General features: G+C 35.1%; 1 protein-coding gene across 3 annotated transcripts in view; it reads right to left on the reverse strand.

The window, feature by feature from the left end:
- Lrrtm4 (leucine rich repeat transmembrane neuronal 4) overlaps positions 1–21,025 on the reverse strand; it is a 758,564-nt gene that overhangs the window by 293,663 nt on the left and 443,876 nt on the right. The gene's annotated exons all lie outside the window — the stretch shown is intronic.

The following is a 21,025-nucleotide window of genomic DNA, read 5'->3' on the forward strand; positions in this document are numbered from 1 at the left end:
TTCCACAGCACTGGCTATTTGAGAAATGCAAATTCAAACAATCTTTAGATACCATCTTACGCCAGAAAGAATGGTTATCATAAAGAAATCAACTAATAACAAATGTTGGAGAGGCTATTGGGAAAGAAGAACCCATTTCCAACATTTGGGGGAATGTAGCTTGGTACAACCACTATGGAAATCAGTACAGAGCCTCCTCAAAAAACTAGGACTGGGAATCCTATTCAGTCCATCCATTCCCCTTCTGGGTATTTTTTCAAAAAAACTGAAAACATCATACCACAGTGATATATGTGCACCCGTGTTTAGAGCAGCACAATTTGTCATAAGAATCTTGGAAACGACCTTAATGCCCATCATCTGAGGAATGGATGAAAAATATTGGTATGTTTATACAATGGAGTATTACTCAGCTATAAAGAAAAACAAGCTTTAGGTCTTTATGAGTAAAAATACACAAGTAGAAGTGAAATATTCAAAAGTGAAATAAATCAGACCCTAAATGTGTAAATATGATATTGTCTCCCTAGTGTAAGAGTTTAAAAGAACAAATAAAATCTGATGGATATAATAGATATATTACATTGGAAACAAACTACACATAAGGAATAAGCAATGAATATAAGGGAAAAGAGAAAAAAAAAGAAAAAAAGTAAGGGGAAAAAATCATGCGAGTATATATATAGGGTAGCTGAGGTGATTGTAGTACTAATTTTCATCTGATTTTTGAAAGTAGAAGTTAATGGTCAAAATTTTCACGTTGAATAACTCTATATGCTAATATCTATAATCTGAGCAACTACATCAAAATAAGCAATGTGCAATACAAAAGCCATGCTTGAATTCCTCTTACCTTGTTCTTCTAAATGCATACTATTTCTATTGTATTATCAATTAATATTATACTCTCTTTAAAATACATTTAAAGGCTGGTCAAATAGCTCAGCGGATTAAAGCATCAGTGTAGATGCAGGGGAGAGGAGTTCGATACCTGGTAGGCCCCTTTCCTGGGGCACACTAGGATAGTGATTGATACTGGGTGTGGTGGTTCACGCCTGTGATCCCAGCACTTGGGAGGTTGTAAACAGGATAATCACTATGAGTCCAATCTACACAGTGAGACCCTGTACCCCCTGTCCTAAATTTAAAAAAAGAAAAAGAAAAAGTAATAAATAAATACAATTTAAAAGTAAAAGGACAAGAAAAAAATAAGATTTATTGAAATCAAGCATTAATGTTTAATTATCTGACCAATATTACATACCTATATGTGTTAATATGAGTAATTGACTTGATAAAAACATGTAATGTGACAACTACTGTTATTTTCTATTCTTGTTTTGAAATTCTGTATCAATTGTATTGTTTCATGCTACTCATTTTTTGTCTTATTTTTCTATTTTATTTTGCTTTTTTTTATTTTTGCTTTTTAAAATATTTTTTTTTAAAAAAGATAATACCTTTCTATGTAGTTCAGGCTAGGAGTGAAGTCACTGTGTAGCCTAGGTTGGACTCAGATTCACTATTATTCTTCTGCCTCAGCTTCCCAATTTGTGGTACTGAAGGTGTGCACCACCACACCTAAAAGACCACATACTAAGTAAGCAAGAAGGAAATGTTGACCATACATTGCCATTGTCGATGTATGAATTTTAAAATAAATCTTGTGTTGATCACACAAAGAATAGAAATTCTTCATTAATATAAGTAAATGTGTGGGAATGCTCTAAAAGTTTCAAGAAGTGACTGACTCTATTTAGTACTGCAGAAATTAAAGTTTGCTCAGATGTTGAATGTTCCAGAGATCCCTTACTATTTGCTTGGTTTACTTTAGGGGCCTCCTCAAGCAGAAGGAGTTGAGGAGAAATACACAGTGTTTCTCCCACTTTTTCTCCATCAGTCTATGGGGTAGTATTTTCGTGCCAAGATGTGTAATTTTCTGGGTAGCCAAAGGAGTGAATGACCACTATTAGGTCCGCTGAACATACAGAGAGATACCATGGGTTTTACAGATCCTGATTTCCTAGAAAACATCTTTAGCTAATTTAGTTCAATAAAGTGACTGATAAAACCATGACAAAGGGGAAGTTCATTTTTTTGTGATTAGTGCAGTCACCTCCTAGTTTCTTTATGTGTGTGTGAATTGGTTTATATGTCTTGGACTTACACAGAATTCAGTCAACAGAATCTCTATGGGTGACAATGTTTTCCTTGCTGATCAAATGTTCATTTCACTGAGTTTGTAGCATTGTATACCTTACGTGTTCTGGTAGCTTCTCAAGCATTACTTTTATATCTAAAATTTTGCAGCTGTGTATCTCCATGTATTATTTTTGTCATTATTTTGTCATTAATGGTTTAAGCCAAGTTATCTTAACATTTATGTACCACATTGTATCTCATGCACAGAAATTTTTCAATACTAAAAATCATACTTAACCTATTCTAATAATGTTGGAGAAAGCATAACTTCACACCAACAGAAAGGAATATTCTAATTGTTCCTAAGCAGACAAATTGAGGTTATCTCTACAAATTACAATGTAAAAATTTTGTTTCTTTGTGTAATAATTTGCTTTTCAGATCTAATATCTAAAACTAGAGTTCATTTTGGCCATAATTAAGCAATTATAGGCCACAATGCCAGTTTTACTATTTAAGTGGTTTTTATGCGAACACATTAATGTGTAAGAGGTACTGTTTCAGCGGCAAGATCACATTCTTTTGAAGATTTGAGGGGCTAGGGGTCCCTGAGGAAGCCACTGGACACAAAAACCCTCAAAACCATTGTACACTACTTCACGGAATTTTATCAGAACTCAGGGATCCAGAGAGTATCCATATAGTTATACTGACTAGATTTTCTCTCCAGTGAAATGCTATTTATTTTTAGAACAGTTATATCTTTTGCTGAAGCATTTATTAATGAAAATCTACTATATTTCCACGGAATTTTTCTACAGTTTTTGAGTAGAAAAGTTAAAGTCACTAATTCAATATTGTTCCTATGATTTTCAATTATTCTTTACAAGGACTTTTAAAAAGAGGCAAATGAAGACCATGGTTGAATCATCGTGTTGCATTAAATATTCAGTATTTGAAATTTGCCTAATAGATTATGATTTGGCATGCAGAATCAGGCACAGCTTTGCAATTAGGATTCACTTGACCTTAGGCATGTTGAGCTAACTGCCAAGTTAAAGTAGCATCTGCTTTTGTTTTGGTTTGGTTCGGAGTGGTTTGTTGTGCATAATATACTGTGCGTATGTTAATATCTAAACTCCTATTTTATGAAAAAATACAAAACTCAGATTCCATGAAGCCATAATTTAGCATTATAAATTTTACCTGTCAAATATTGAAGGGAGGTATATTCTGGGCTCTCTTCAATTTAATCTCTTCCATTATCCTCAGCAGCACATGCATATTTCTAAGATTTATGCTACTGGGTGTACCAGGCTACTAGCATAACAGTTCCCTTCTGCCTTTGCAAAGCAAGACTTCATGAAATTATCCAAAAAGTACGGTTAACTAAGAGGTTCTGGGATGGCTCAAGTCATCATGCAACCCAATGAAAATAGGGCAAATCAACTGACCAGAGAATCTCTCTTACACTAACGTACATAGTCCAGAACATTTCATTTTGCATTCTACATTTTTATACATCCGACCTCCTTTATCAGATACTAAACTTGATTTTAGCCAAAATATCTAGCAGTTATTGACCAACCTCTTTATCAGATGAAAAATAATTGAGTTTGAGGTTGGGTACTCTAATATATATAAGACATTTCCTTTATCATGTGGTAGGTCTTTTAAATATTATTAAACAAATGCGACTGCATTTACAATGCTAGAGGTCCCAAGGAGATCAGTAGATTTTTCAACACACCTTTCAATTCATTAAAAAAGAACAAGGCTTCCTATACACACTAAAATAATGAGGAAAACTGACGGGAGATATAATTAATGTGTTCAGAAAGCTAAAAGGCTGTTATATTTAAAGTTTAACAGAGTTGTTTTTCTAGAAAACAAGGAAAATAAGATAGCTTCTGAAATGAAGAAAATAGGAGTAGCTAAGTTTGAATCAGAGAATAAATAAGAATACATTCAACATTTGTCTTCATTTTTATAAGTATTTTTATTTAGGGCAAGCTATTATTAAGTATGAATGAATATTTCCATTTCTTTGTTTCATTTAATCAGTGTCTTTTTAAAGAAATACAGTCTCTTGAAGAAAGGTTTGTACTAACATTGTTTAGCCAAGACATCACATCTAGATCTTATCCTCAGAATACCTACTAGGAATACAGCAATATGCAATGTATTAATTATTGTAACTGTCCTACTAACCTATTTTGAAATTGTTTCATTGCTATTTTATCTTTTTTCTCATTAAAATAAATAAAAATAACAATAAAAATTAAATTTAAAAAAGTTTCAGGGCCAGGAAGATGGCTCAGTAGAATACGTGCTTCCCTGGCAAGCACAAGGGCCTGAGTTCAACCCTGGTTACACACACACACACACACACACACACACACAAATTTTTTAGTGTGAAATACAGACATATCTCAGTTGCCCATCAGTGTGCTCCAAGTTTTTGTTTGAATACCAAAAAGTTTGAAAACTAAACATATTTTCCAATTAAAAAAAAGAAAGAAAAACCAAATACTTGAAACTGAGACCCCCAAATTACACGTTTAAAGTCATTTTTCCAGGACTTCAACAAATTGGCAGTGATTTATTCATTTAACTGTATGGCGTTTCTCAGAGATTTCCTCTTAGCTGTAATTACTGCTGGTATCTCTTTCTTTGGAGCTATGGCTATGATATCTACAAACACAAATGTTTCAATGCAGGGCTGGCGAGATAGCTCAGCAGTTTAAGTGCCTGCTAAGAGGAAGGATCCTGGTTTGACCCCTGGTATCACAAGCTGTGATGGCCCCGGAATCCAGTGAGCACCGTGCTGGCCCAAAACCAGGCGTGGTGGCACACAACTGTAAGCCAAATGCTGGGGAGGCTGAGTCAGGAGGATCACTGAGAGTCTGAGCTGCACAGTGAGACCCTGTACCAAATAAATAAGAGTGTGTGCAAGGAGACCTCTGCGTGACTCGATCTCAGTCAGTACTCGGTTTTTCAATCTGATTTTTGGTTGGCTATCCCGCAGAATTAGGGAGCCCAAACATCCAGTGGATGTTTCGAGGACTTTGCTGTCCCAGTAATGAAAAGTTCAGCCACGGATCTACTTAACAACCAAGGTATCATTTTATGTTCCCTTTGTTAAGCAAAAATTATACTATTTTAAAATAATAAAAATAATTTTTTAAATATATTTTTCATGCTGCATGAAGCATGAATAGTTGAATACTATCTTGTATTTGTCTATATGTACGGATTGTACCAATATTAAAATATTCCCCATAACCATATTTGATTTACTTTTTTAATGTCTTTATTTTTTCTGAAACTAAAAAGTACTATAAAAATTAGAACAGGCTGCGGAGATAGCTCAGTGGTGTAGGTAACTGCCTGGCAAGCTGCAGGACCCGAGTACCACATGCCAAGCAGGCACTGGAACCAGAATTGATGGCACATGCTTTAATCCCGGCAATGAGGAGGCTGAAAATAGGAGAATTACAAATAAATAAATAAATACATAAATAAATAAGTATTAGAACAGCATTAGGCTCAGACAAGGAAAAATATCTTACTTATTTTAATTGAAACATATCATGTTAGAGACATAACTCAGTTGTGTCTTCATTAGATAACATCAATGAAATATTTTTTAAATAATTACTTTCTTAGATGTTAGGCACTTAAAATTTCAATAAACTGTATCAATAAAGACATATAGATTTTTGTTGTCTTTTATTGACTACATCCGGTTATCCTAATATATGTTTCAGCCTTGCAAACCTGATGAAGAGGAAAGAGAAAACAAAAGCAGTGGTCTGATTAATGCCACTGTAGACTTTTATTGTGGGCTCAGTCTCTGAGATCAAAATAAAACTAAAGAGATTTTCCATTTTTAATTGAAACATAACTGTACTGTCTTTAAGATAAGTTTTCTTACATTTCCCTTCTGATCTGTAACTCATAAGGACGTACCCACTTTATAGCCATTTTTTTATTAAGTCCTTGTAAAGATCTGACAAGTCCTGTACAAGAAATAACTCACATAAAATGGTCTTGCTCCACCTGCTGAAACTCTAAATGAAGCTTGCATTACATTGGATCACATGAAAGTAAAACAGATTGTCAATCTGATAAATTTCAACTAAATTGCAGTAATTTTAGTAAAGGATGAAAAACCGTCAAGCCTATGATTTGATAATTTTACGTATAGGTCTTAGAAGTGGTAGGTTTCTCAGGAAAGCAAATATTATGGAAACTTTCCACATACAACTGAAAAAGTTAAGTACTTAAATAAAACCATACTTATTTTCTGATATTCATGCCACAGAGGTGACATGATACACTGCACTAGAAATGAACTGCAAAACCCAGGGAAGAATTTAAATCCAATCAAGTCACTTCTTAGGAAAAAAAATAAACAGTGTGAATTCATGTATATTTATGCAGAATAAACATTTATAATTATTTCTTAAATTGTGTCAGAGAAATAGCAGTGCAATGTGTGATCTAGGATTTTCAGGGTTTTAAGAAATTGGGATTTCAGAGGACTGTAATTCAAACAACTGAAAACTTCTATGAATTCTGTATTTTAGGAAAATATTTTATGACTTTCAGTTTCTTAATGTTGATCATCCCATTATGGATACATCAAGAGGAGCCCTGCTTTCTAGGAACTACGCACTGATATACTGTTCTTAGAAGTTAAATGAGGGCTGGTGAGATAGGTAGGTGGTCTAAGTGCCTGCCTGGCAAGCGGAAGGACTCAGGTTCAGTTCCCCGTGTCGCATGCTGGGCTTGGTGGCACATGCATGTAATCTCAGCACTGGGGAGGCTAAGACAAGAGGATCACCACAAGTCTGAGCTTCAGAGCAAAACTCTGTAGCAAATAAAAAAATGAATAGAAGATAAAAAAGAAGTTAAATGAACATTTTTATGTAATTACTTGAAAGTTGAATTAAAAAAAAAATTTGAAGCAGAGAGAACAATAAATGCACGTGACCAGATGCAGAGTAAGGGTGAAGGAGTTCTTCTATGTTCATTGCTTTTTTGTATACCTGAAATTATATCAAAAAGATAAAAATTACTTTAAAAGTTATGATGAGAGTGTTTCTCCTTATTACAAAAATTAATTTGAGGTATGTGACATGACAGCAAGTTACTATCTATAATTAGAGCATACGAAGAAAAAATTTAGCAAGACTCAAGATTTACGTGTATAATGGTCTGGAATGTATGGTATAATTGAATCTATAATAAAATATGGACAAATTTTATTATACATTAAGATAATCCAAGGTTTTTTTTTTGGAACCGGGTATTGAACTCAGACCCTTGTTCTTGTCAGGAAAGTGCTTAGTAAGTAAAAACTAAAATCTAATTTTTATAATCATATAACAGTATACAAATGATTAATGCCACTACTGGAATGTTTATAAATTTATGTTTAACGCATGCTAAAGATGAAATCTGAAGATACAGTAACAGCACCTGTAGCTTGAGTGGTCTAAGTGTTCCTGGCCACTTCTGCTCTCAACTTCCTACTCGTGCCTTTTGAGCCCTCCATATTGGTCCTTGGTAGGGCTCTTCTGTCCCAAACAATGAGATTAAGGGATTAAAAAATGTTCTGGAGTGCCATGCTGGCCCCACCCCCATGGCAAACTGAGGTAGCTATTGAGACTAGGTGTGGTAGTTTCCACCTATAATCCCAGTGCTTGGAAGGCTGAAAACAGGAGCATCATTACAAGTCTGATCTGTGAAGTGAGACCCTGTAGACCTTGTACTAAATACATACATGAAAGCAAGAAAGCAAGAAGGAAGGAAGGAAGGAAGGAAGGAAGGAAGGAAGGAAGGAAGGAAGGAAGAAGGAAAGAAAAAAAAGAAAGAAAGAAAGAAGAAAGAAAGAAAGAGAAAGAAAGAAAGAAAGAAAGAAAGAAAGAAAGAAAGAAAGAAAGAAAGAAAGAAAGAGAAAGAAAGAAAGAAAGAAAGAAAGAAAGAAAGAAAGAAAGAAAGAAAGAAAGAAAGAAAGCCAGAAAAAAAGAAAGAAAAGTTGCTGGCAGAGGCAATGTGGATGCAAGGACTGCAATTTGCCTTCTTTGGGCTTTGCCTTTTTGCTCAGATGTTCTGGGTCTTTTCAGAGTAATTCAGGCCTAGGAAATCTTCTATGTGGCATTGGAAGGCCAGCTCTGTCCTTGGACTTTAGGAGAGAACTTTGCCTTTCATCTTACTGCTTTTTCTTTTATATTTTGCTTTCATTTTTATGTGTACATAACCAGATGTGGTCTTGGAAGAACGAAAAGAACTTTTCCTGTTTTGGTGGTAGGCTGGAGCCAGCTTCCCACTTAGGCATTCAAGTTCGCAGTTCATGTTCCACCTGATGCCTAAGCTTATTCCGTGTGCTTGTATTTTCTCCAGTGCCTGATGGAGCGACTTTGGATAGAATAGAAAAAGAGAACTGACACATTGGCTTCTCAATATGTGTTGTCCTCTGCGACTTGGCATAGAACACCACAAGAAAAGTACTTCTGTAACAATTCTAACTCCCTGAAGGTATCCCGAGAATACTCACACAGCAGTCTTCATGTTGCCTAAATGAACGTCACTTTATTCTATTTATGCAGTTTCCTGAAATCAAATTGAAGCTATAACTGACAGTGACATTGCATGAGAGAAGAAAGAGAAAGAGTTAAGACAGTATTGTCTTACTGGAAAAAATGTAACATCAGAACATTTCATCATAACTGGAATATTATCATATAATTGTGCAGATTACAGCCAACTTCATGAAGGTTGATGAATCGGGACTAGGCTAATGATCCTATAATCTGGCAGAATTCCTCTTGCAAACATCCTTTACCTAAAGCAATTCAGGATTTCTATTGGAATAATAACTCATGGATGTTGAGCTCTATCTATCAGGAAAAAATAATTATCATTTATTTGCAGTTAAAATGTAAAATGGTCAATTTTTGCAGCCTCCAAGTAGGCAAGAAGATTTAGCCCACACCTTGGGCAGAATAGCATTGGTTGCCAAAGTAAAACAATGCCTAGACATTGATTCTCAGAGGCATAATGCTTCCATAAACAAGTTTTTGTCAGTTTTTTTTTCTTCTCTGTGCTTTTTACATCATTGCCTTCCCAGATAAAGAAAATGTAGACAGAAGTTGTTATTGTATCACATCTTTTGGATGAGGCTACGTGTGACTGTTGTATGCATTAGCATGTCTCTGCTTAGTTGTTATAATCTGAGATACACTTTATTTATTTATTTATTATATTTTTATTTTTATTTGTGTATTTGGTACAGGGTCTCATTACACAGCTCAGACTCATAGTGATCCTCCTGTTTTCAGCCTCTGTGCCTGGACTCTTTAGCCCTCTCCAGTGCCCTGAGGGCTGGGGTGACATATGTGGCTTATGTGACTGGTGATTGAACTATAGCCCCTGAGCTTGTCAAAGCAGGTGCTTTATCCACTGAGCTATCTTGCTGGTCCTACGAGATACATTTTAAAACTCATACTGTCCTTTATATTTGAATGCCTTGAATCCTTTTGAATATAATGTCCACAAAATTTATAAAAGGAACTTTATTTTATTGGCAGCAAACACAAACTGCAGAAATGTTTCAACAAAAGATTAGGGCTGGGGATTTGGTTCAGCGATAGAATGCTTGCCTAGAAAGCTGGAAGCCTTGGGTTCAGTCCTCAGCACCAAAAACAAAAACAAACAAACAAACAAAAAAACTCTTTAAAAAACAACTCAACCAAAACAATACAGTAAAATCAATCAACGATTATCTGTAAAAATGTGATGCTTGGAATTATTGAAACTAAACATAACTTTCTACCAAAAGTTCAAGTAGGCTAATCTTGATCTTATTTTCTTTGAAAAGGAAACCTTTTGTAAGAATTCCATTCAGCTCTTAATATTGACATCCCAATGCTACTCATAGAAATGTAATTTTCTAATAAAACATGACCTATTAAGTGTCATATGTGTATAAAAGCAGAAATTTGGCAGGAATGAAAGCTAGTTTAATTAATGTCTTTTTCTTTATTACTCTACATATGCACATGCACACATGGTTACATATATAAATACAAATGTATAGGAAGCAAAATATATATCATATACATATATATCTACATAATTCTATGTGTATGCATTGAATGTATTTGCATATGTGTTTGTATTTATGCATAAATTGGCATAAACAAGGAATATATCTGGATAATAAAACAATGACTAGAATAATTTTTAGTTAGAAATAATGATTATGTTGTTCAACTTTCTCTTCAATAATTTAAAATAAATTTTCTTTACCCAAGAAGTTAATGTGTGTGTTGTCTTTTTTAATCCACAATATGAGACTGCGATCAGAAATATTAACCCAACAAAATATTAGTAAATTAGATGGGGCTGGGGAGATGGCTCAGTGGAATAAGCGCTTCCCTGGCAAGCACAAGGGCCTGAGTTCAATCCCCGGTTCCACCAAAAAAAAAAAAAAAAAAAAAAAAAAAAAAAAAAAAAAAAAAAAAAAAAGTAAATCAGGCTAAGATGGAGAGAAAAGATTTAAGGTTAGAAAAGTAGAAATCTAAAGTTTGGATTCTTAATTTTTACTATGCCACAACATATTTCAAATTTCATGATAAATAAGGAAAAGATTTCCATAAAGAATTCACATGGGCTGACCATTCACTTTCAACAATGATCAACATGTTTGCCTCTCTGCCCAACATTTCTTTTCAATTTTTCATGGTAAAGTAGTATAAATCTGCTTTCAATCCCAGAGTCATTGCACCTAAAAGTTGCAATTGTACTTCGCTTTTAAAATAGGTATTAATATGTTTTTAAATAAAAATGGCCATATCTTTGTTATCATGCAATAATTAGCCTGCCATATTTTCTGATAGCCTTATGAATATTTTTTAAAGCTTGGGCTCATATCTAGTACTTACATGGCATTTGGTTTTGTCTCTTCTTTCTACTTTGTGTAAAACGGTTGCCTTCCTTCATTTTGTTTCAGTGATTTTAACCTGTTAGGGAAACCAGCTGTCCTCTTGGATGTCAGAAGTGTTCACTTTTAAAGTTTTCTTTCTCTATCGCCAGCTAAGAATGTTTCTCTAGTCTGTCATATTACGGGCATGAAAATTAAGTATAGTATCTTCCCTTGGTTGTAGTTCACTTGTTTATGGAAAAAGTATTTAAAAGTTGACTTTACGATTTTACATTAGAAAAGAAGTGACCCTAAACACCTAGAAAAAAGCATGCAGAATTCTAAAGTACATACTTTTTCCTTTGAGATAATTACCTTTCTTTACAACAGTTACTGAACTGTATTGCTTGTGAAAAATTTTTAACACACTAGGGTGAAAAAAAACCTGCAAAAATTACAATGGGCATTTTTTTCTAAATAGTTACAAATATTTGGTATATAGAAGCTTGATACCAAGTCAAGTACTGTTTGCTCCCCAAATATTCCTCTTGAAAATAACCTGATATGTGAATGCCATTGAGGCCTGATGGGTAGTTTCACTGATGAAGTCTCTGGGGAAGCCATTGGCAAAATGACCATAGTAGATGCTGCTCAAAAGAGGGACAATGATGTTCCAACACATACAATGCAAAATGATCAATTTACTTAACAGAAAGCAATTACCTTTCCAGACTGAGAAAAATGGTAAAAGTCAAAAGACTTTTTAAATGCATGACAAAAAAAATGTAGGAGATGATATGTCCCACTGTTTAGTCTTTTTTTAAAAATATGATCTCTGTCTTTCTCGGTCCCCTTTCACTCCACCAACTCACAAATACAAACACGCAAACTCACATGCACATTGTTGTCAGCTAAAAGGAAACAAGGTGTCAAAGACAAGAGTTCAAATAATTTACAATGCAGTTGTAAAGAAGCTGAAGAAGTTGATTCCTACTGCATGAATGAAAGAGAGCCAGAAGCTTAGATTTCTGATATGTATAAATGCAGCTATTTAGTTGCTAATATGTTCTACAAGAAGATATCCTGTTCCTATCCTGGAGCAACTTCCAAGAATGAAGACATATATTTGAGAACTAAGATATAGTACATCTAATTCAAAATTATGATCCACTCTAGTCAGGGAAGATTCATTATAAGAAAACATCTTTGGTTTTGACTTCCTTATCGTCACATCAGACATGTCTTCCTTTATGTTGTTTGGGTTTTACTTTGTTTGTTTCTACAGTTGCTTTCAGCACAAAGTGTTACTAAACTGAGTTTAAGTAGCATGGACCAATTTTCTAGGGATGCTATAGCAAACCATTACAAATTGAGTAGCTTCTATAACAGATTTTTATTGTTATAGGGCTAGAGAAATGAGCAGCCTTAGATTGCAATGGCAAGCAGAAACACCAAAATGACACCAAGGTGTGGAGACAGGTTTATTTAATGTCTGATGAGCACTTACTAGGAATCAATTGGTCTTCAATATGTCAAGCCCCAAGCCCCAAGCCTCAGGGGAAAAGTTTCTAGGGACTGGTCTCAAAAGGGAAGAACAGAGGCAGAGTACTTGACGTCTTGAATGGTTTTTACAATATGCATCATAATGACCAGTCATTTGTAGGAGACAGAAGTAACAGGAACCATTACCTGGGTAGCTAACAGGCTGGGGCGTGTGGGGGGGATTTCTGCTACAAAATCAAGACATCAGCACAGCTTGTTCCTTCTGAAAACTGGGAGGAAGAGCATGTTCCAGGACCCTCCTGGCACTGTTTGGGGTTTGATATCCAGCTTTAAGATTGCTTACACTATAGAAGCATCCTCTAGAAGCCACCATTGTCTCCACACAGTGTCCTCATGTGCATGCTGTGCTCTGCCTCCCTTTTTACAAAGGCACTGGTCATATTTTATGAGGGGGTCAGCCCTTATCAAGTATCACTTCCCTCTGTCTTTAATTACATCTCCATCACTTTATTTCTTTTTAAATTCACAGAATGAGATATGAAGAATTATGATTTCTGTACATGAATTTTTAAGGAACATATTTCTACCCAAGCAAGGAGATATACCAGACATTTTGGAAGGCAGCTATGCTCACCACTATACCACCAACGCAGACCATATCAGGCATTTTGGACTCTGTGATTCACTAATAGAGTTGGAATGTAGACTGTATGGTGTATCATAGGATATTTAGCAGAATTCCTTGCCTCTGTTCACCAGATGTAGAGAGCATTTCCACACCCATTCAGAGTAATCAAAAATAGCTCTAGACTCTGTCAGATGTTCCCATGGGAGTAGTTGGATTAAAGATTAAAATAAGGCCAAGGAAGAATTGCTGCATGGTAATTCATCTTTCATGTTAATTCTGAATATTCAAACTGAAAATAAAGATGAATACTTTTTATTCCCCTTAAAATAACAGTGAAGTAAGAGTTAACTCTTTTCCAAGTGACATAATTTGTTTTTCTAAATAAGTTGATGATTTTATACATTGACTAAAAATTATTTTGATATGAAACACTTCACTCAGGGGCTTTTACTGTATCTCTCAGAATATTTTTTGATGACAAAGAAGTAAATTTAATGCAATCAGATATCAGCAGGACAAAAAATGGAAAATAGACATTCATGTACATAATGTGATTGTGTGTGTGTGTGTGTGTGTGTGTGTGTGTGTAGTTCAGATATTTTGGCTAAAGTATTGGCATGAAATTTTGCTTTCATGCCAAATGAATCAAGGAAAGTAGAACCATACATACATTTAGGTATTGTAACTTGGTTTTAGCATACATTATTTTATATAAAATCTTGCAGACACCATCATAGATCAATTTTAGAAGTGGGTAGTAAAGTTGATTTATTATAGTGCTCCTCAAAATAACTCTAAAAATTAAAAATTCAACTGAAGCACATTTTCTGTAGTGTGTGAACATATACTATTTATCTGAAAGGAAAAAAATATATTTTATATACTTGATTTTCATTCCATATTTAGGGACTATCTTAGCAAATGTTTATGCCATAAGAATAAGGTCACTTGTTTATCTAAGAAGTTTTCTGGTCAGAAATGTATCAAATTTATATAAGTTGATCAATTATTTTAAGATATTATGATTCCCTTCTAAAATATGCATATTCTATTCTCATTTGATAAACTGATTCTTGAAAATTTAATATGATAATAGTTTAAAAGAGAATTATTTGTAAACCTATGATGCTTGTAAGGATAGTCAACATTTGATGACACCTATTGATACTTTTGCTTGTCAACACAAGGATTGGGTACCATTGTCTCTGTTTGGTAAAAGCCAGGCAGAGTGCTAAGCATCCTATAGTGATCAGGAAAATCCCCAAGGCACAAAGAATAATATAATCCAAATAGCTGGATATATCAGTTCAGTAAACTAATGAATTACAGTTATAAGTGTGAGAAAAGCGTAGTTAACAAGGGGTATGATGAAAAATGGTGGAGTAAGAATGAGCTGTTTTTATTTCACCTTAGAGCTCTTAAAGAAGAATTTCTGATTGCCAAATGTATTAAGTGCTTGTCTCTGAACTACATCTATTTGACTTTGAATAGAAAGCTTCTAGGATTAGGATGAATCCATCATCTTTCTTTTTTTTTTTAATGCATTTGTTTGTTTCAGGGTCTCACTACGCAGCTTGAACTCATGGTGATTCTCCTGTTTTCAGCCTCCCTAGCAGTGGGATTACAGGGTTGCACCACCACGCCCGGACTCTGTGGCCAGCTCAGCCCACTATGGGGGTGGGAGCTGGCACAGCATGTGGTGCCAGGGATGGAACCACTGTCCCTGTGCTTGCCAAAGCTTGACTGAGCAGACGCTTTACTCCACTGAGCTATCTCAGTGGCCCAGAATCCATCATCTTAATGCTAAGACTAAGCAATTGAAAGCACAATAAATGAATTTCTGTAGTGGATAACTAGCCATGTGTGCAAGTCTACTTCGATAATTAGTACTTGTAATGCCCTGGCTTGGAACTACTTCCCATGCTTTGTTGTAGGATAGATTACACACCAAATTTTTAGAAGTCCCCACTGCCTAAAAAGATTTTCTGTAAGGCTTTCCTCTGTTGACTTTAACTATTTACATAGGAAAGTACAAAACTTTCCAGGTTTCCAATCAGAGCATCTACATAATATTTTCATTCTTACTTTTATTTTCTCTTCCTTCACTCTGTTTCTCACCTTGTCAAATTGGAAACAAAAGATAGTGGCTGGTTATTATGATAGTTGAACCATCTGTGAAGTCAACCCTCTATTTCCCTCCATTAAGATACAGGTTTTTTATTATTATTTTAAATTAATTAATTAATTATTTGGTACAAGGTATTACTATGCGGCTCGGACTCCTACTGATCCTCCTGTTTTCAGCCTCCCCAGCGCTGGGATTACAGGCGTGCGCCATCAGGTCCGGACCAGGTCACCGGCTCAGGGCACTTGGGGGCGGGGCTGGCACAGCACATGGTGCCCAGAGATCAAACTCCGGTCTTGACGTTTGCCAGGCAGGCACTTCGACCACTGAGCTGTCTCCCCGGCCTGTTACTGTTTTTGAAAAAATATATTTCTCTAGGTTCTTAAATGCTTCCATTTGTGTTTTTCTCAAGCTCTTGAAGTAATTTGTATGTAATTTTGTACATGTATTGACTTCCAAGTTTGAAGTAGGCTGTAGTGCACGGTATTTTTGATTGTCCATTGGAAGAGAATAAGAATATTTGCAAAAACAGAGAGAAAACAATGATACTTACAACATGGGAATCTGAATTCAAGATGAATAAGGACAAGATCACATTTCCCTCTTCATACAACACCACAGAATGAAACAATTAATGTCAATCTGGTATGGCCATAGCCCTCACCTAATAGATTCTCCTATGCTTTACTTAAAATTATGTTTTATTGACCATGTTTTACAATAATACTATTTTAGAATTAATGAATGTGCTTTACTGTAACTTATTTATTCAGATCATTTTTACTCCTGTACAATGCAGAAGTGTTTGTGTGAATACATTTGTAAAGTTTCTATTAATTTTCCTTTTAGTTATTTTCTTATAATGCCAAGAATACTGACACAGAAATTCAAACAAAAGGGAAAAAATTATTGATGTAATGCTTAGCCTCACTGATTTTCTTCAGGGCATATACAATAGAAGAGCTTTCCATTTGAGCTCACTAATATAATAGTATTCTAGGCCTCTATCAATAATTTTTGAAGAAGAATTAAGAATCCCAGGACAAAAGTTTTAAAAAATCATCTAATGATGAAAAAGAATATTTCACTAATATATTTTAAGAAGATCAGAGAGCTATTCAGCTGAAGTTGTTATATTTTACATTGTTTCCCTCAATATAGTTGCTCAGATTATAGATACTGGTGTATAGAGTTAGTCAAAGTAAACATTGTAAACATTAACTGCTACTTTCAAAAAACTGATAGATATTAGTAGTGTAGTCTTCTCATCTATCTTATATATACTTACATGATTTTCTCCCTTTTTTCATGCCTTTTCTCTTTTCTCTCATATCCACTGTAATGTCTTATCTATTATTATTATACTCCCATTAAAATAAAAAAATAGAATTAAGCAGGACAGTGGGAAAAAATAAGATTCATTGAAAAGAAGAGTGAATGTTTGCTTGATCAATCTTTCTTATCTATATCTGGTAGTCGGAGTAGTGAATTTGACACTATCATTGTTTATATTCTATTCTGATCCTGAAATTCTGTACTGTCTTATATTGTTTTGTTTCTGCCTTTGTTCTTGTTATTTGTTTTAGTTTTTGTTTGTCCTCTTATAATAGAAACAAAAAGGGAGCAGAAAGTGAGGTGGACTCTGAGAGAGAAAGAAGCAATTCCTTGGTTATAACTCCCAAATCACTGGCTCAAAGAAAACATATCAGCACGCAAAATGGTAATTTACCAGTAAAGAGGAAAGTAGATATGGAAGAGCTACTGTGTTTACAGAAGTTCTACTTTCATTTGCAGATATGTGACCATCCTTTCTCCTATACTTCCATGACAAATTACTCTTAATATTTAAGTCCAAATGAAGTACTCATATTTTAAAAATGAGTAAATAAGCAAAATGCTGTGATTTTTACCAAAAAAATGATAGAAGATGAAAAATAAACACAATGATCATCAAGAGTATGGAATCTACATGGCTAGAACATTTAAAAATCAATATATATCGCCAGGAACTAATGATAACAAATCTGTGAAAAGAAAAAAGAAAAAAACATCCATGAGTATAAGATGTTCAATTTTAAAATAATATGCTTCAAATTTGCTTCATGTTTTCTGCAGATTTATCTCGGACCTAAAATGATTGCTTACAGCTGACAGCTTGCTACTCTCCTAGTGATTCCAATAATTATCTGTATTGAGTTAGAGTATTGATCTGTAGCTGCTAGCCTTTTCACAATTCCCCTTTTATCCTGCTAGAGGTAATAGAATTAATGAGGATCTTTGCCAAACATAACAGGAACATTGGGTACACAATGAGAACACAATATGAAATGAAAAGAGAAAAAGAAGGCTAAATTAAAAATTTGAAGCAAAATATATTGAAGATTTTTCCAATGACATTTTTGTTAGATATACACACATAGCTAAAATGACAAAGAAACTCTGGTAAGTTGACTAGAGAATCTTCAAACCGCTCCTGGTGGTGTGAATGTAGAATATCCAAAGCGTTATGATTTAGAAATGTACACTTTGTGGCATTCGAAACAGTTCTTTGTCTGATTTACTCATTTGCAACATTTTTTCTCAAACAATTTATTTGTAACCAGATCACCTGCCGACCATGCACAGGGATTCACTGGCTGTGATTCATTTCCCTTCAGTTTCCTCATGTGAAGCATGAAAATAGGGTCATCTCAGGAAGGAGTGGGGATTGCTCTGGGCATCCAGAGAAGCAGGCTGTAGAACCGGCAGACGGTGTGGAAATACACGCAGGCAACTGGGCAAGCCCTGAGCCTAATGCGCTGGTACACGATGCCGCGTGAAATAGATCCTAGTGCCCTCTTCAAAACACAGTGCTTGTAAAGAAGATTGTTTCTTGTTTCAACAACAAATAGATAGTGTGTTAAGATGTAGAATTATCATTTCTATAACCTATCTTTCCAAGGCATTCATTCCTGCTTTATAAATAAGTAGTCAAACTGGGTAAGAGAGACAGTCTCATAAGATGGATGCTGGACAAGTATCTCAAATCACAAAAGTAATGGGGATTTATTTTCTTTAACTGGCACTTTTTGAGGAAGTCTTCATCAAAGCCACTCAGAATTTTTTTTTAAAACTATATAAGGAAAAAAGAACACATTGAAAAAACTCACTATAAAAGTGAGTACTATTCTGACAGAAAACATCCTTAATTACATTATTTCTCATTAATTCATCAGCTCTAGTGAGTATGGCCATTATTATAAACTTTCTCTTAATTGTACCCATTCTTAATTAAAACACCTACATGCTTGATTTGAAGGATCATGCTTTGTAGAAGAAGAGATGTGGCCACTGACTGAGCTTTTTAAAAAAAAAAAATTAGAAACAATTGGACTACTATTTCTTTAGTTTGAGTAATTGCTGTTTTTAAAAATTAAACAGGCATCAGTGATTGGAAAAATTGCAAAATCGGTGACTGGAGAAATTCATTTTTGGCCAATTTATCATTTCAACAAGTTTGTTTTTGAGTTACTCATTTGCAACATTTTTCCTCAAACAATTTATTTGTAACCAGATCGCCTGCCGGACCATGCGCGGGGATTCACTGGCTGTGTTTCCTTTCCCTTCAGGGGCAAGGCTGCCAGACAGCCTGTGTGCTGTGGTCGCTGAGGGTGACAGACTGCTCTCAGTCTAAGTTTTCACAACAGAAGAGGAGCTGTCCAACAGGACGGGACTGTCCCAGCCTCCAGCTCTGCTTTGCCCTTTCAACTTTCCCAGACTGCAGAACAGGAGAAGACACAAGAGGAAAGGACTGTACATTCAAATGGCTCCTGCTCTCTGTGACCAAGGCTTTGAAACTCAAAGAAAATGCCCAACCAATGAAAGAAATTAGCCTTGCCTTTCTTAAACAAACTTGGTACCCTTTGATGCACTATACATATACATAAGCAGTCGGGAGATACCATTAAGGTTTATGTAAAGATAAGTCTGTTTAAAAAGAAGAAAAAACCCCAAACAACTGAGTACATAGTCTACAATATGATAAAATTGCTTCAGAAAATTAGAGGGCTGGAGATACAGCTCAGTGGTAGAGTTTCTTGCTTCGAATGTACAAGGATCAAGACCAATACCTGACACTACAATATATACAGCCAGTTTAAAAAGTACAGATAGTGAATCAATGAAGCAAAAGTTGGTTAAAAGTATACAGTCACAATCTGAGATCAAGTACAATAGTGAGAAAAACAATGCACAATCTAAAATATAGTGTTAGGAATAGGGATCAGACTGCCCTTAATCAGGATCAGAAAAGATGACAAATCAAGGCTCACTATCAATGGAAAGAAATCAGAGTAAATCATTTAAAAATATAGAAGGACTGCTATAAAATAGCTCATAATATAAGATACACTAAATCTGAAGAAATAGACAAATTCCTATTACTTTACACCACAAATAAAACTATCCCAAGCTGAGTACCATGTGATTAATACTTACACCTAGTGTTATATGGGGTGTCTCAGTTATTCTTCTCTTGTTGCTGGAACAAATACCCGACACTCAGAGTTAAGGGAAGGAAGGTTTAGTTATCTCAGCATTTGTGGAGGTTTCAGTCCATACTCAGCTGGCTCCAAGGCAGAGTGGCACAAGGAAGAGAACAGCATTTCATGGTGGTGGCAAAGAGCAGAGTACAAGGGGAGTGCCAGCAGCTTGGGCAGCCAGCCAGCCTCTCTCCCCTCCTTACATTATAATGCAAATTACCTGCCCAGGGCGAGTACAGCATGCATACCCACAATAGTTGATTGCAAACTCCAAAAGCTTCCCTGCGACACTCTGAGGGGCCACCCATACACAAACCATAACATGGGGAAAAATTGAAGAAGTACATGCTCCTCCTGCCTGAAGTTATTGCATATCTTGAGCAAAAACTCTGTTTATCTAATTTTTCTTTGTATTTTCAATGACTAAAGATATAAGCCAACATTTGTCCAGTCTGTCAATTACTGTAACCCAATAATCGCTTACAAATCCAAACTTTGGTTCACTTAATACATATACGGTAAAACGCATCATGCGTACTGCATACTACATGAGACATGATGCGCACCACACATTTGGTGAGTAGCTTCCTTGCTTCACAGCCATGTCCACATGGGGCATGCTGTCTGAATGGCTGTGTCACCCTGGCAGTGTCATTGTAACAGGGACTGCACAGTCTCCAGAGCCTTTAAAATGCATCATCTGCCTCTTTATAGAAAAATTTTTCTAACCCCTGGTACCAAATTTGATATTTGATCAAAAGATACATTATTATTCAGAAAGATGACCATAGATTTGTGTCTCCTCTAGTAATATAAAATAATTTAAGGGAACTAGCCTATGAAAATTAAGTAAAGCTTATATAATGGTAACAGTTGTTATGAGACGTAGGGATATGTAAATTTGGCAGAAAAGAATAGGCCAGAAGTACAATAGTAGTTATAGGTGAAAGCAATCATAAACAGACTTGGAAACCTGGAATAAGCTAAATAAATTAATTAGTTTATCATTGTCTGCAAGAACACCATTAACTAAATTGAAAACTACTTCATGGTAGAGTAGCATGCAATTTGGTTGTTAAATCATGGTTTTATCATAGTTAATTTTACCTTTTTATATTATTCAAATCATGAATTCCAGCCTGGCTCTTTTGATATCAAGGAACTGAAACTCAACC

Source organism: Octodon degus, unplaced genomic scaffold, assembly GCF_000260255.1.
Source record: "Octodon degus isolate 3935 unplaced genomic scaffold, OctDeg1.0 scaffold00058, whole genome shotgun sequence".
Classification (NCBI taxonomy): Eukaryota; Metazoa; Chordata; class Mammalia; order Rodentia; family Octodontidae; genus Octodon; species Octodon degus.